General features: G+C 47.6%; 1 protein-coding gene across 2 annotated transcripts in view; it reads left to right on the top strand.

Annotated features, from left to right (window-relative positions):
- The first annotated feature begins 7,571 nt into the window (after window positions 1–7,571).
- The window catches only part of LOC133382390 (G-protein coupled receptor 22-like), a 59,269-nt gene continuing 52,746 nt past the window's right edge, over window positions 7,572–14,094 (top strand). The window contains exon 1 of one of the 2 annotated variants that reach the window (XM_061622091.1): window positions 7,572–7,761. The gene's annotated coding sequence lies outside the window, so the exon portion shown is untranslated. The other variant, XM_061622090.1, reaches the window with a different exon arrangement.

The raw sequence follows: 14,094 nt of genomic DNA, 5'->3' as shown, positions 1-14,094 counted from the left end.
AGGGAGTGTGTTAGTCACTGAGAAGTCTTCTAACATGCTTCCTTGTCCTTTCCTGATGATTGGAGCCAATCAGAGTGAAAGGAGGGGAGCCAGCCACTGAAGACTTTTCTCAGTAGCTAACATTCTCCCCTTTCACATTTATTGGCTCCTAGGGACTTTCGTTGTTGTGGGAGAAGGCATTAACAGGGTCTCATTCTTAACCCAGCAGCAGAAAAGGGGGCAGGGGCATGGCTGTAACTACCATGAAGGGACTCTGCAGTTTCTGAATTTGTCTCTACACTACTGCCTATGCTTCAACACGACTCTTGTGCCATTAATAACCATAGCTTCCTTACCAGAGAGCTACAGAATGCAATGTCTCCATCTGCTCAGCAGAGCAGGGAAAGCACACCTGCACACCTGATTGCTGCCTTATTCAACTTTATGCACTGGGCAGTGATATATTGGTTAGATCTGGGGGAGATCTAAACGGTTGCTTTACAGGCAGTAGCGCAGAGGAACCCAAATGCAGTTCTTTCAGCCTGTGTGCATATTTCACTGTGGTTCACGACAAATGCTATAGGAGATTGCCGATTCATAGGGTCGCCATAAGTAGTAAGTGACTTGAAGGCACATAACAACAACACATCTTTTCAATGGGGGGGGGGAGTCACGTTTTTTAATCACACACCCATTTTTAATGTACCAGGATTAACTGAGGGCCAAACTAGATGTAATATTAATCTGTCAACATAATTAATATGCACTATTTAAAAAAATTAAACGAGAGCTCAGGGAATTCAGAGAAGCTGCAGAAGGAGACGAAGTTTAACTCTTTTTCTCCCTCTTATAGTCAATCAAAATCTCCTCTCGGAAGTTGCTATTTGCGTTTCAAGCGAAGCCTCAATTTGTGCCAATGGGAGCTTCCCTTGCAATACAAATAACAGCTTCAGAGGGGGAATAGCCAGGAGAGGCCAAACACACTTGGGTGCTGACAGCATAATCCACCACACCTGAAGGCAGCAGGCTAGTTGACGGGGTGCAAAGCAGGCACTGTGCCCCTTAGCATGTGCTACTTGAGTTGGCTGCTTCACCCTGCCTAATGGCAGGGCCTGTCCTAAGCATAGCCATTATCGCTGTGTGTTCTCAACAACCAATCCCTGAAAAAGAGGCCACCTGATTAGGCCTCCCATTGTTCTTTATTTCTCTGCTTTGACTCTTCCAGGGGAGATATCCTGGAAGTGACAGAATTCATATGCTGCCAACCCACACATTCCCCAGTTCCAAGACCGAGGAGAGGAACAAACAAGGGGTCTTCTTTGTCGAATGCTGCCTTGCCTTTATGCTCTTACCCACCATTCATCAATGGCATGTGCCTCCATCGCCACTCTTTTGAGTATAGGTGGTTCAGCAAAAGGTTTCCCTTGAAGAAGTGCCCTGCACAGCTGCAGTCAGAACTTGCACAGAATGGCAAGTGAGCTCTGGGAAGTGAACACAGATCAGCCTTCACCATCCTGGTGCCCTGTAGACGCTTTGGACTACAACTCCCATAGGTCCCAGCTAGTATGGCTGTGCTGGCTGGGACTGATGGAGCTGTAGTCCAAAACATCTACAGGGCACCAGGCTGATAAAGGCTGCCATGGATGACAGCTGAATAGACTATTTCCATCTACTTCACTTCTTCATCACAAGGAACTTTGGGCAAGACTGTCTAATTTCCTTGCAGGGCGCCTGTGAAAGTGACACAAAACACTTTTTTCTCACATATGCAAGAGAATGCGAGGAGGGGGGGGGAGCACCAAAAAAGAACTGGACAAAAAAAGGGCGCACAAGCTCAGGTGCTCAATGAAGCTATAGCTCTATGCATTTCAGGGTTAAGAACTCCTTCAGGAGCTATATGACAGAAAACAGACATTAGTACCATGATTCTTGAAAAATATGATCTAAATGACCTTATATACTATAGCTCTTTAAAACACATGATCAAAAATCTGGCTATCCTGAACACTTAAATCCATAACATAATCTTTTCAAAGTCTGTTAGGGGTTTAAGTCTTTTAAGTATCATGGTGCTAATGTTGACCACTTTCTGCCTGTCGCTCCTGAAGGAGTTCTTAACTCTGAAACACATAGAGCTGTAACAAAAAATCTTGTTTCATAGTTCCCTCTTTTTCATCCCTCTCTCTAACATGTGCCAGAAAGCCCAGCAACAGTTTTCACTACCAAGTGGAGCCCAGGAAATGGAGGACTAGACTTTCATATCTGAAACATGAGTTCAAGGCTTGTGGAGTCACTACCCAGCCTCAGCAGCTCCCTATCAGTAACATGGAAGGAATTGTAACTTTTGAGTTCATTAGGCAAAAATAAAAGAGGTGGGAGTTTAAAAAAAATAAATCTTGCTTGGGGGAAGAATTTTGATGTACCTGCAAGCTTGATCACTTCTTTGTGACTTTTTAGTTGCTTTTTTAAAAAAAGGCTTTTATGCTACTGTTGCTGTTGGATTTTTTTTAATAGACCAATATGGCTGCCTACAACTGTCTGCTATGGAATGAACAGTGATCTATTCCGGAGGCTTTTTGGGAACACAATTAAGATTATTACATTTAATCTCATTCTTCCTCTAAAGAGATCAGAATATGGTTCTTCCTCACTTTATCCTTGTAATAATCCTGCAAGGTAGGTTAAGCTGAGATATAATGACTAGCTGAAGATTGCCTAATGAGCTTCATGATATATTGGGATACACATACTAGGATAAATAGGCACATAACAACAACAAGAATAAATTTATTTTTGTTGTCTGCCTCTCACCCGGAATACGTGTCCTGAGGCAGATTACAAAGATTTAAAAATGCAAAGCATACATAAAAACCATATAGACATTTAAATATACAAAAACATACAAAGAAACCATACATAAACCAATCCATAAAATCCTTAAAAACATCAAAACAGAGGGAGGAAATTTAGCCAAATGCTTATATAAAAAGATGGGTCTTCAACAGCAATCTAAAAATGGGAAAAGAGGGGGCTGATCTTACCTCACAGGGGAGGGCATTCCATAGTCTAGGGGCCATGACAGAGAAGGCTCTGCAATATATACATAATAGGGTTACTTGTTTATTTATTACATTTAGATCCCACCTTTCCTCTAAAGGAAGATGCATGTTTTCCACCTCCCCATTTTATCCTCACATCAACCTTGTGAAGTAGGTTAGGATGGGAGGCAGTGACTGGCCCAAGGTCAGCCCATGAGCATGAATGGCTGAGCGGCGATTTAAACTTGAGTCTCTTTGGTGCCAGTCCAACCCTCTCACCACTACACGACACTGGTAATTATGTGCCCACCACAGTAATTACATGCCTACACAGCCTTGCAGGAGCTACATATAATCCACAACCTTGTAAAAATGTTGCATCTTTTACTCCGCTGAAACTTGCGCTCTCCTACTGTGCAGCCCTGACTGTAGCACTCATAAGTCTGCAACCCACTTTTCTCCGCACCCAAGTTCCTGAATTCTGACTCCAAAAGAAAGTGGATTAACCATTCATGAGGCACTGTCTGGACTGAATAAACATATCTTCCAGTAAACATCACAGTACTTTTATTTTAAGTGCCACAACATGACACAGATAAATGGAAATTTATATTCAAATACATACCCATTACATTGTAACAAGTATTGCACTGCATATTTATTAATCAGAACCAACATTTGTATGGGGTTTTCAGGTGTTCAAAGCACTTCAAATGCATTATCTTGTTATCTTTGTGACAGCTGTGTCAGGTAAGGATTATTATTTCCCCTATTGCGGGGGGGGGGGGGTGCGGCGGCCTTAGGAAAGTCTCTCATCCTAAAGTCATCAAATGAATTCATCATGGCAGAGATCAAATCCAAAACAAAAACTTCCCGATTTGTAGCTCAGCCTCTTAACCCCTAATAATAATAATAATAATAATAATAATAATGATAATAATAAACTTTATTTCTACCCCGCCCTTTTTTTCCAATAGGACTCAGAGTGGCTTACAACTAAAAACAACACACCATTAAAACATACAAAGTATACAATTAAAGATAGAATTAAACTTTGAGAAAAATTAAAACCATAAAACATACGTTACAAACAGCAGACGATTTAAAATAATAAGACCATATAATGTAGTCACCAATCCTAGGACACTTAATCCTAGTTGTTCTCTATCCCAAATGCCCATTGAAATAAAACAGTCTTTACTTGTCGCCGGAAAGACGGCAAGGAGGAGCTAATCGCACCTCACTCGGAAGGGAGTTCCATAGCCTAGGGGCGGCCACCGAAAAGGCCCTATCTCGTGTCCGTGTCATATGTACTTGCGAAGGTGTGGGGAGCACAAGAAGGCCCTCACCTGAAGATCTCAAATCCCAGGCAGGTTCATGTAGGGAGATACGATCTGCCAAATAGCCTGGACCTGAGTTGTATAGGGCTTTGTAGGTCAAAACCAGCACTTTGAATTGTGACCGGAAACAAATTGGCAGCCAGTGGAGCTGTTGTAACAGGGGGGTTGTATGATCCCTGTAACCAGCCCCAGTTAGCATTCTGGCTGCAGCTCTTTGTACCAATTTAAGTTTCCGAACAGTCTTCAAAGGCAGCCCCACGTAGAGTGCGTTACAGTAGTCTAAGCGGGATGTAACCAAGACATGCATCACCCTAGTCAGATCAGGCAGATCCAGTAATGGGCACAGCTGGCGCACCAGTTTTATTTGGGCAAATGCACTCCTGGACACAGCAGTAATCTGGGCCTCAAAATTCAAAGCTGAGTCCAGTAGTACACCTAAACTGCGAACCTGAGACTTCAGGGGGAGTATGACCCCATCCAGCACCGGTTGAATCCCTATTCCCTGATCTGCCCTCCGACTGACCAGGAGTACCTCTGTTTTATCAGGATCTAATCTCAACTTGTTTGCCCTCATCAATGTCCATCACTGATGTCAGGCACTGGTTGAGAACCCCTACACCAATAGACTTCCTTAAAAAAGCAGTTCAGGTGTTTTACATGTCATTCATATTGTTAAGAACTTCCCACTCCTCGGAACTGTGAGAAATTCAGGAGCAGTACTATTGGGGATTACTCATGGATTTCCCCCCCAGTATTTGCTTTATTTAAAAACTCACAAGTACAGCATGAGCAACATGTTCATGCCTTCCAGGCAGCAGATCCGCTAACCCACTTCAAGTCTGCATACAATCCCCCCCTCCACAGGTGCCTTAAGCTCACGATCTCCCTCTGTCTGTCTCCAAAACTCCTGACTCTACATGAAGCCGCTGGGGACAATCATCAGGATATTTGGGTTGCAGTGTCACCAATATGCGGATGACACTCAGCTCTATCTCTCGTTTAAATCTTCACCAGAGTTGGCTGTGGAGACCTTGTCCAAGTGCCTGGAGTCCATGAGTGGATGGATGGGAAGGAATAGGCTGAAACTGAACCCCGACAAGACCGAGGTACTACTCGTGGGGGACAAGAGAAGGTTGGGAACTGTTGACCTGAAGTTCAATGGGGTGAGTCTACCCCTGAAGGACCAGGTCCGCAGCCTCGGGGTTGTACTTGATTCCAAGCTGTCCATGGAGGCTCAGATTTCGGCAGTGAGCCGGGCAGCTTGGTATCAACTACACCTTATACGTAGGCTGCAACTCTACCTTCCTGCTCATCAGCTCCCACTGGTAGTACATGCCCTGGTCACCTCTCGATTAGATTACTGTAATGCGCTCTACGTGGGGTTACCCTTGAAAACGGTCCGGAAACTACAACTTATTCAAAATGCGGCGGCTCGACTACTTACAAACAGTCGTCGCCGGGACCACATCACGCCAGTGTTGTTCGATCTACACTGGCTTCCAGTTGTTTTCCTGGCCCAATTCAAGGTGTTGGTATTAACCTTTAAATCCCTATACGGTCTCGGCCCAGTTTATCTAAAGGAGCGCCTACAACGCCACCAATTATGCCGCCTGACAAGATCGGCCACACAAGGCCTTCTCTCAGGCCCGCCAACCAAATCAGCTAAGTTGGCGGGAACTAGAGAGAGGGCCTTTTCAGTGGCGGCCCCCACCCTCTGGAACTCCCTCCCACAAGATCTTCGGCACGTCTCTTCCCTGAATATGTTCCGCAAGGCCTTAAAGACCTGGCTTTTTCAACAGGCCTTTGGGACGTCTGGGGAGGCTTAATGTTCTTATGATCAAAATGCCTCCTACTCTGTATTGTTGTTTTTATCATTTATAATTTATATTGTTATATTGTATTTTATTGTATTGTATTTTGCTGTATTTTACTATATGTACGTCGCTTAGAGTGGCCATTGGCCAGATAGGCGACACATAAATTAAATTTTATTATTATTATTATTATTCTGACTCGTCACAGGCCCGTAGCTTACACCAGTATCTTTCCCATATTATGGGGGGGGGGCGAGGGAGGAGAAAGGTGCAATACCTTTCAAGCTCTGATGCAGAGATGGGGAACCTTTCTCAGCCTGAGGGCTACATTCCCTTTTGGGCAACCTTGGGGGTGGGGACATGACAGTGGTGGCCAGAGGCAAAAGAAGGGCAGAGCAACAAACGTGATTTTTACAATTGCCCAGCAGGGTAGGAACCAAACACTCCCACACCCCTCCCTCCAAGCAACCAAGGGGCATTATCGGAGTTTAAGGGCAGATTCCAGCCAAGCAAAAACAGTGGAGGAAGAGGGTGCAAACGGGGCTATGGTGGCTCCTAAGAGCCCTGGAGGTCTGCCTTTGGCTCCCAGGGCCTGAAGTTCCCCACTGCCTGCTGTAATGGGCTTTCCTTTCTTAGCGTTCCAGACAGAGCTCCCTATATCTGCAGACTATTCGCTCCTGTGGAGGAATTATGGCACAAGCAGCCATTCTGGGCCATTCACAGGCAGCGTCTTTCACAAAGGACGGCTGTTCACTTGTTGCAGCACCATACAGCGCTGAGTTCAAAGGGGTTCACTACTATCCCCAAGTAAGTACTCACAGGGCTGCATCTTCAGGCTGCAATCCAAGACACACTTGCCTGGGAGGAAGTCCCTTTGCCCCCAATAGAGCTTGCTTCTGAGTAGACATGTATGAGATTGCAGCCTTAGTAGGGTAGTGATTCCCGCGAATCCACGTCAACCAAAGGCACATACCCACGCCTAGTGATTTTATGTATGCATTTATTACATATCCCGCCTCTCCTCCAAATAGCTCAAGACAACACACTTAGCTCTCAACAACCCTGGGAGGTAGGTTAGGCTGAGCGACAAGCAGCCCCAAAGTCACCCGGAGAGCTTCATGCCTGAGCAGGAACTAGAACCCAGATCTCTCCATTTCTAATCACCACCACCACTGGTTTCTTCTGGGACGCAGAGTTTCCCGAGGAGTTGCTCAAGAATCCACTCCCCATCATGGGGGGAAGGCGCCCTCAGAGCGCCGCTGAGCGGTCTGCAATCACTCCCCCAAGAAATAGGTAAGAATTGCCACTTCTCCCTATCCAGATCTCCGCAGGAAACAGGACGTGGCTAGTTTAGGTCCGCGAGCGACCCCTGCAGGTAGCGTGGGTGGTGGAATTCACTGGGCATTTCCTCGCCTTGGTGCGCTCCCTTGCCATGCCCGCGCTATGGCTGTGCAAAGCGACCGAGGGGAGGTTGAGCAACAGCAGCAGCACGTGCCAAACCCCTCCCTCCAGCCGCTGCGCGCCATCCAGCCAGGAGCTTCCAGCTGCTCGGGAGAGGTGCGAGGTTCTCCGCGGCGATAGCGCGCCCAGGTGCGTCCAGCCGCCGGGCGCGAAGGATTTTTACGTTTTGCGCTCGCGCGCGCAGGTTTCCAGATGTACAGGCAGGCAGTGGCGCGCGGCGCGGCCACGAGCCCGTCGCTGGCTGCACGGTCTGGGCCAGGAGGGAGGGAAGGGAGCGAAGCCCGCCGAGCTGGAGGGTGGCGCTGGGAGGCGGCGAAGCGGCAATGCTGAGGATGATGGCGAGCAGGAGCTCCCGGGCAGCTGCACGGAGCTGTCGCAGCCCGGCTTGCGCGGCCGCCGCCAATGCTGAGACGCGAGCCGTCGGCCCCAGGTGAGCGCCCCGCCGAGGGCCCCCCTGCCCGGGGGATGGGTGCGGGCAGCAGGAATGTCCGCGGCCGCAAAGCTGGGTCAGGCCCGGGCTGCCATGACTGCTGATAATCCCCAAGAGTTCTAGATGGGATAACGCGCTCAGGGGCAGCTGGGAGGGCCCACCGCCACCCCTCGCAGTCCCGGAGGCTGGCTTAGGAGGAAGGCGGAGGGGCGCAGAGGCAGGGCTAGTGCGTCAGGACCGTCTCTGCTTGGGGGTTACTTTCTCGGAGGACGGGGAAGTGAGGAGGCTCGAGCCTGCTGCCCTTCTGCCAGCCTTGCAGAGGCGGGAGGAGAACGGTTCCTGCGGGAGAGAAACGCCTTTTGCACATGCTCCGAGGCACTGTCGTCTTGAGGTGAGCTTCGCCTTTGGAAACAGGTGCCGGGGCTCAGAGGAAGTCTTGCCCTTGCACAAAGTGGGGGGGGGGAGGAAAGACGCTGCCACCTGTTTCTTGGCTGCCCTCTCGCATAGCCCACCTCTTGCATAGCCCACCCCCCGCACCCAGGCTGTCCCCCTTTCGCACCAGGCTGCCCGCGGTGCGGGCTTCGGCTTTCCGACAGACTTCTGCCTTGCCCTGTCCCAGAGGGTCGTCGAGGAAGTAGTAGCCAGGCCGGTGGCGGGAAGGAGCCGGTGCCTGGCGGCGGTCCTGGCCGGGAAGAAGCTATCCGCGTCTTCCTCGCTGACCTTGGGAAGCGACCTGCGGCGCGCCGGCTGAGGCTCGATGCACAAACCGGAGGACCCTTGGGCAGCAGCGTGCTACCCCTTTCGGTGGAGGTAGCTCAGTCCGAGCTGGGCTGGCCGTGGGGACTCGGGAGCTAGCGGGGAGGAGTGGTGGGAGCCCGCCCGCGCTTTTGTTGGCTTGCAGGGAAGGAGAAAGAGGCGGGTTAAAAGATGGGGGGGTTGGCGGCGGCGGGGGTGTCGTGACTTCAGGGCAGTTGTGGGGGCGGAGTGGCAGTGTAGGTTGGGATTCCTGGGCCTTCTGTGGAACATAGGAAGCTGCTTTTATACCAAGTCACACCATTGGTCTGTGTAGCTCAGTATTGGCCACACTGACTGGCAGTGGCTTTGCAGGGTTTCATGAAAGGGACCTAATCCCAGTCCTGCCCGGACCTGCTGCGGATTGAACCTGGGGACGTCTGTCTGTAAAGCAGATCCTCTACCACTAAGCTACCGAAAGGGATGGTTTTCAGAGAAGGGATGGGAGAAGGAAGGCACCTTGGAGTCAGGTCTCCTGGGGAAAAAAGAACCAGGAGCCAGGGTTCTTCTTGACTAGATCAGGAACCCTTAATTCTTGAGGTGAAGAGATTTCCCATCATTTGATGGGAGAAAATGGGATCCAACAAGACCTGGTCTTCTGAAGACAGCAAATGAGAATTCAGAGGAGAAGCTACAGTTACACCAGAGCCCTTTGGGAAATCCTGACTCCAGCCAACTTATATAAAATTTCTATCCTGCCCTTCCTCCCAGAAGGAGCACGAGGTAGCAAACAAGAAAGAAAACACTAAAAACATCTTAAAATATCTTAAAAACATATTTAAAGAAAATATTAAAAAAGCAATTCCAACACAGATGCAGACTGGGATACGGTCTCTACTGTACTTAAGTGGCTTGTTGAAAGAGGAAGGTCTTCAGCAGGCACCAAAAAGATAGAGATGGCCTCTGTCTAATATTTAAGGGGAGGGAATTCCACAGGGTAGGTGCCGCCACACTAAAGGTCCGTTTCCTATATTGTGCAGAACGGACCTCCTGATAAGATGGTATCTGCAGGAGGCCCTCACCTGCAGAGCACAGTCATCGACTGGGTATATAAGGGGTAAGACAAGCTTTCAGGTATGGCATTGTTAGCTTAATTGGAGAACTTTAATGGCACGTTTTGTATTTTTATATATAGATCTTTTCCTGTTGAGTGGTCTTGGATCCAGTTTCCAAGATATATTCACCTGTCTCTTTTAACATGTGTGAACAAACATGGTTGTAAACAAGCCTATGATCGTCAGGGAGATATGATTGACTGCATGATTGACTGTGGAGTGTACAGTCACTGAGTGATGTATCAAATTTCCCTTGGAGTACCAGGCATGGTTGTACTGATGTTTTAATTCCTAAGTTCTGCTTGAAATGCAGATGTCTAGAATCCTTAGTTGTGTGAGATGAACTATATACAGGCAGGCTGTGTATGTAGCGATTATATGTGTGTGAAGTGGCCCGCTGGATCTCTGAACAGAAAATAGGTCTTAATGCGTATGCACATATGTGTACATTTGTGTGTGTATTTAGCACCTGTAATTTCTTAAAAGTGGGTTTTATAGCACAGCAGGCAGGAGGACAAGGAATCTGATGTTGGGCTTCTATTTGCCCCTTTTTGACCTCATTGTTTCAAGGACTGAGTCTGGTGGACTTGGTGATGGGAAACCTGGGAATTTTGGAAATATCTTTGGATGGAGAATGGGTTGCCATGAGAGTTTTTAGTTGTGGGGATATGTAGTGAGTTAGGAGTCCAGATTTTAATCTTCTGTGGATGAACAGTGCGGTCTGGTATGTGTGTGTGTGTGTCTTCGATTTATCATTGCTTGTAACTCTGAAGCAGACTCATTTTTTGACCATGTCCAAGTCAGTCTCTCTCTCTCTCTCTCTCTCTCTCCCTCCCTCCCTCTCTCTCCCTCCCTCCCTCTCTCTCCCTCTCTCCCTCTCTCTCTCTCTCTCTGTCTCTCTCTCTCTCTCTCTGTATGTTTGTGTGTGTATGTGCGCCTCACTTATAAAATGAAGATAATGTTGTTTCTTTGCCAAGCTGCAGGGGTTGAGAAGGACAAACAAATAGTTGGGAGGCACCTGGATACTAGGTTAGCATCAGTGTTGTGGTCTTGTGGCTATGAGACTACTGGCTCCAGATCTTTCTTTGTAGCTCACTGTCATGCATGTTAATAGGGAGGGGAGAAGGGGGATGTTAATTTATGGAGTCCAGCCTTGAGCAGAGGGATAGGTTTTATGATTTGCTGGAACCTTCCTAAATTATTCTAAAGGTATATAATAAAGAGTGTGGCTCTTTCATGCCCTGTCATCCCCATATCATTCTCACAGTCAAAGTAGTACATGGCAGGAATTCCCCCCACCCTTTCAGTGCATGCTTACGGACTGAAATGGGGATTCTAGTCCACATTAGTGATTAGGAGTGCAGAACTGGAGTTAAGGGTAGGCGATCCAGCTGGCTGATTGGGGTGCTGGACCTGGGGGGCACCAGGCTAGATAGGAGTGTATGTGTGTGCTTGTCACATGTTATCTACCCAGTACCAACATCAGGCATTGCATCTTGGGAAATTCAGCATGGTAGCCACCCACCAGAGCAACCCAATAAAAAATCCTGCTGGGTATCACATTTGTGGGGAGAAAGGTAAGTGATTGGCAGCAGCAGGAAGCAGCTGTGCCATGCCACCCGGGGATTCTGATACCAGCACCAGGTTGGCATGGGGCAGGAAGCCATCAGCAGCTCTGTGCCAAGGACCTATTGAAGTCTGGCCGTGGTGGTGCTGAGAATTCTCAGTTGTGCTGGGAGCCTACGCACAAGCTAGGCTCCCTGCTCCAGACTTTCACCACCAATGTGTGGAGGATGATGGGGACACAATAGCAGGGGCTGTAAACACGGCCTGTGCTCTTCTGCTGATGCAATAGGAATGGGGTGAAGGGAGCATGGCCACATTCACACCATACATTTATTCCACTATTATTCCACTTTAAACAGTCATGGCTCCCCCAAAGAATCCTGGGACATGTGGTTTGTGACGGGGGTTGAGAATTGTTAGGAGACCCCAATTCCCCTCATACAGCTACAATTTGCAGAGTTCTCTGGAGAGAGGGACTGACTGTTAAACCATTCGGGCAATTGTAGCTCTGTGAGGGAACAGGAGTCTCCTAACAACTCCCAGGACCCTTCACAAACTACACTTCCCAGGATTCTTTGGGGAAAGCCATGACTATTTAAAGTGGAATAATAGTGTTATGAATGTATGGTGTGAATGTGGCCTGTGACTGAGTAGAGCTACAGCAACTAACCCAGGGAGTTTCATGGCTGAGTGGAGACTTGAACTCTGGTCTCCCCAACCAAAGTCTAGTTCCTTTTCCACTATGTGCCACTGGCTCTTTTTTAAATGTATATATATTAAAGTACTAAAGTAGCTAAGTACTGAGGCCAGTGAGCCCTGTTATCTTAATTAAGCCGTGGTTTATTTTTTATTTATAAAAGTATTTCTGAACCACCATGTCATAAAATATCAGGGTGGTCTACAATGTGAAAATATAAAACACCATTAAAAAAAAAATACAGATAATCATTAAGGTGACTGGCTAATCAAAATCAAAATTAAGCCGCTGCAAAGGCCTGTCAGCATAAAAAGGACTTAAAGAGACACCTGAAAGTCAAAAGTGTGGATTCCTGCTGAATGTCTGCCGGAAGAGCATTCCACAGCGTGGGGCCAGTGACATTTAAATGGTTATGCAGGAATGGGTTCCTCTAGGTTTGGAACTGGGAAGGTGGGACTACACGAGGTACAGCTGGGACTTCTGGGGTGCTGTTCATGGGTTTTCACAAAGAAAACAAAGATGACTAAAGCTACAAAGCAAGCACTGAGCAGCTCAAGTGGTGGCAGTCTAAGGAGACAGATCTTACCACTTAAGCTCCTCTACGGTAGATCATCATCTCTTGTGGTTCAGTTTATGAGTCTCCACTGGCAACATGAGGGTTAATGGACTGTGCAGAGTGCTGCTTGGCATCCCTTTTTCATAAGTCTGTGTTTATGCCCAGGGGCCCTTCATCACATTATCTGAGTGCCCATAAAGTGCCCTTTTCCCATGAATCAGCTCACTCACAGACCCCTAATGATAAATGTAGGTTTCATGGTTCACTCCATGTAGCTGAGATTTTTTTAATGACTTTACACATCTCTCATTCGCAAGAAGTAGGCAAAAAAGGTGGGGGAGAGGTTGAGGGTCAATTATAGCACATCTTTGTGTTTTATTTTATTTATATTTTATTACATTTATATCCCACCTTTCCTCCAAAGAGCTCAAAGTGGTGTATAAACATGGTTCTCCGGCTCCTAATTTTATCTTCACAACAACCCTATGAGGTAGGTTAGGCTGACAGTTGGTGACTGGCCCAAGATCGCCCAGTGAGCTTCACATCCAAGCAGGGATCTGCCAAGTCCTGGTCTGAGACTCTAACCACTATACCACACTGGTTCATTTTATAATCCCATATGTGTGGGATGGATCAAAGATGATGCGACTTACCAGTATAACATAACAAATCATATTCATTCCCGTCTCTCAGAGACTTTTTCTCCAACACCTGTGAAGAGCTGATCCCCTTCCACTTGTTGGGAACGAGGAATGGAATTTTCAGACAGGAGTAGCTGACCCAATTTACATGGGATTGCATCCTCACAATCAGAATCATAGAATAGTAGAGTTGGAAGGGACCTGTAAGGCCATCAAGTCCAACCCCCTGCTCAGTGCATTGCCTTTCCACGTAAAAGACTTCCACATAAAAGTCTTCCACATAAAAGTCTCATAACCAAAGTGGCCATGTACAGTTTATTACCATCCTAGCTGGAAGCCCTTGCTTTCCCATGTTGTATGTTATCTGTATGTTGGGTTAAAGGCGAGCTGAAAGGATCACCCACCAACTTGGTTTCGTTGTGTGTTGCAGAACCCCAGCTGGGTCCCATAGGCTTCCTATAACAAATTTCTGTGACGGAAGCCTGTGAAGTAGATTGTGGCATTCCTGGCCTTGATGTGTCCACCATGTGAATGCATCCTACAAAATCCCCCACCCACCCACATAAAGCACTGGAAAGCTATGCACCATTTGGGAATAAGAACATAGGAAGCTGCCTTATGCTGAGTCAGACCATCAGTCCATCTAGCTTAGTACTAAGTACATTGTCTGGCAGCGGCTCTCCAAGATTTCAGACGGGGGTCTCGCCCAGCCCAGCCTGGAGAGA

Source organism: Rhineura floridana, chromosome 3 (genome assembly GCF_030035675.1).
Source record: "Rhineura floridana isolate rRhiFlo1 chromosome 3, rRhiFlo1.hap2, whole genome shotgun sequence".
NCBI lineage: Eukaryota > Metazoa > Chordata > Lepidosauria > Squamata > Rhineuridae > Rhineura > Rhineura floridana.
This window is presented reverse-complemented; position numbering and strand designations above follow the sequence as displayed.